The sequence below is a fragment of the Pygoscelis adeliae genome, unplaced genomic scaffold, assembly GCF_000699105.1.
Source record: "Pygoscelis adeliae isolate BGI_AS28 unplaced genomic scaffold, ASM69910v1 Scaffold74, whole genome shotgun sequence".
NCBI classification, from domain to species: Eukaryota; Metazoa; Chordata; class Aves; order Sphenisciformes; family Spheniscidae; genus Pygoscelis; species Pygoscelis adeliae.
This window is the reverse complement of record NW_008824665.1, coordinates 2,938,108-2,941,046: the sequence shown is the minus strand read 5'-3', so window position 1 is coordinate 2,941,046 and position 2,939 is coordinate 2,938,108. Positions and strand designations below refer to the sequence as shown.

The following is a 2,939-nucleotide window of genomic DNA, read 5'->3' as shown; positions in this document are numbered from 1 at the left end:
TCTTTCCCCCTATTTACTGTATGCTCTTATAATGCAATATGGGAATTGAGTATGAAGGATGGAAAAACCCATTGCCATCTGTGCTTCCACCTCCCTCATGGTTTGCTTTGATGCCTTAAAACCTGCGTGGCCGAAGCAGCTGCCTATGGAGGTTATGGGACAGAGGCTGCTTGGGGCGGGGTGCCACTGCCTTCCTCAGCCGCCACGGCTGCCCACAGGGACGTCGGGTGACAGCAGAAGTACAGTGAGGCTTCAGGGCTTCGGGACAGACATGGCGGTTCAGTACTTTAAAATCTGGCAATCCTAAACTGCCAATTGCTTTAGAAACCGGAGGCAAAGAAATTGCTCATCAGACAAAACAGGCTCCGGGCCGTACAATGTGCTTGGCTTGAAGGCAGCTCCCTGCCCACACGGAGGCCCTTTTTCACTCCGGGGGCCCTAACCGGGTTTAGCAATCTGCAAGCATCGTGCCACAACTTCTACAGATACCAACTGATGGTGACAGGTCACGGAGTAAAGCGAGAGACACGGCAAAATCACAAGCTTGTTATAGTGTATATATCACTTTAATATTGCCCCCCCCCCCCTTTTGACCCAAATAGTTTGTCAACAGACTTCTGAATTCTTGCTGTTTGAAGGAAAAACTGGTGACAGAATCATACGCGTCTTGAATACAGTCCTGTTTATTAACAAAGCCTGTAGAAAGAGCTTTGTTTTGCCCAGCACAGTGGGATTAAATGACAAGAAGTTTTCTTGACTGCGCTCCCAAACCTCACTTTCAACTAGAGCTCTGCCTACCCCAAAAGCTCGTTTGTTTATTCTCTCCCAGCTATTCCACAAATGTTTCTTTTACTGCCTCCTTGCTTTCCTTTTCTTGCTGCTTTTAACACAGAGAGACACATGTCTAAATGCAAATCGAACCCCTGCCTCTTTTTGCAATTTGTCTATTTTCAGACAGCGTTCTTTACAGTATTTGGACTAGCAGGAAACAGAGACCTTTAGCTGTCAAGAACAGCCTTACTGCTTCAGACCAAAGGTCCACCTAGCACAGTATTTGCCTGACCATCTCGGAGATGCATCTGTTTATCACTCAACCCAACCGGAGGCATAACATGCCTTTTGCTAAGACAGAAAACTAGAGTTCATAAAGTCAAGGCTTCAGCTAGTTATAAAAAGTGCTGAATACATGCTGTGCTATAAACAGGCTCTGAAAACAATGCAGCAGGGCAAAGTCAAGTTGGCCATCCTTGTCAACAGTACTCCTGCTTTGAAAAAAAATCAGACACCAAATACTGCCAGTACTACACCATATAGCAGAAAGAACAGTGAATCGGGTACAGTATGTGGAAAAAACACATACTGCTATCGGTGATCCAGGTGACTGACATCATTAGAAGCATGCTGGCACAAATAAGTGAGAAATAAACACAATAAAGGTCTTCCTTCTACAAAGAAACTTATTACAGACCATACATCTAAACAAATTAACAAAACACCACTGAAAACAACTACCACCCACAAGAACAGTGGCCATAAACTGATGCTCAGCTAAGAAGAAGTAGAAAAGCATACGCTGTACTTCTTTAGTATTCTCCTCGCCTTTGCCATTTTCATGTCAGGAGGCTTCCTAAACTTAACACTTTTTTTTTTTTTCTAATTAGTAGTGCCCAAGTTAGGCCATCATCCAGGTTACTCTCTTCCAAGAAATTGTCCACTCTCTTGTTCCCTCCTTTAGCCTGAAAGGAAAGCAGCTATCACGTCCATCAGCTTCAGCAAGGCTTGCGACAAGTCAAAGACACGCTGCTTGAGACCCTCTGTCACAGTCGCGTAAGTCACCTACGTTATGTGTAACCAAATAAAATACGTTAAGTACGCAGCTTTTCTAATGGGCTCGTCATATACTATTTTCCACACACTTGCTTTACTGCGGGTATCTAGCATGTTCATCATCTGGGACGGTAGGTGGTATTATTACAAAATTAGTATCTTTTAAAACATACCAAAATATAATTAATATTTGTAAAGGGCAATTACATAAAGAGATATTCTAATTGAAGCTGCCTAATTTTTTTCCCTCTAAGATGGTCTTTTTAAATGGTTGTAACCTTGACAGTTTAACCAGTTTTCCTTCTAAGTAAATGCCCCAGGCCATGCGGGTTTAATGTTTCTGGTTGGTTTTTTGTTTGTTTTTAAAATTTTTGCAAAGATTCATTGAAGAACTATTTCTGGGAATGACAAGAAGAAAAAATTATTTTCAAAAGACCTTAAACCTCCTTTGGCGAAGGAGCCAAGCCATGAATAAACGCTTACTGTTCGAAGCATGCACGACAGTGCTGGGAAGTTTTACATAACCAACTGCTGAAAAAGGCATTAATGCAATAGATGACATCCCCGCCCGCTGGAAGTCTGACTGCTAAGTTTGCTGTCGTTTCCTTAAATACCAGCCCGGGCACCGCAAGCACGCAGCCTCTCAAAGCTCTGCAGTTCACAGAGGCTTCGCTCTCTTCCGACAATACCTCCCAGGCTTTCAGGCAGCCTGGCTCTCCAAAATAACCCGTTGAAGCGAGCTGTCGGCCACCAGGAGTGGGTTACTAGGGGCAGAGCAGCAGGGCGGCGAGCGCACGCAAGGGACTTTCTGCCCCCCCCAGCCACGGCCGGGACAGGCCAAACGCTGCCAAAACCCTCCGTACCCCTTTTCCGCAGCCCCCGCCTTGGACACAGCCGTGACTCGGGCGGGTTATCACTCGTTGACAGCCTCCGCGGACGGGAGCCCCCTTTCCCCTCCTCTCCTCGGGGCGTTGCCGAGGGCTCCCCTCCTCGGGGCCGCCCGCCGCCGGCCTCGCTCACGGCAGGTAACACCCCTCAGGGCCCCCAAGAGGGGAGAGCTACAGCCGGCGAAGAACGGAGCCTCCCCTCAGACCGGGCGGGCAGCGGGGATA

At 46.9% G+C, this 2,939-nt stretch overlaps 1 protein-coding gene across 1 annotated transcript in view; it reads left to right on the top strand.

The window, feature by feature from the left end:
- Positions 1 to 2,780: 2,780 nt before the first annotated feature.
- NAA16 (N(alpha)-acetyltransferase 16, NatA auxiliary subunit) overlaps positions 2,781 to 2,939 on the top strand; it is a 77,124-nt gene continuing 76,965 nt past the window's right edge. Inside the window, exon 1 of the mRNA XM_009322843.1 lies at positions 2,781 to 2,852. The gene's annotated coding sequence lies outside the window, so the exon portion shown is untranslated. The remainder of the gene's footprint in view (positions 2,853 to 2,939) is intronic.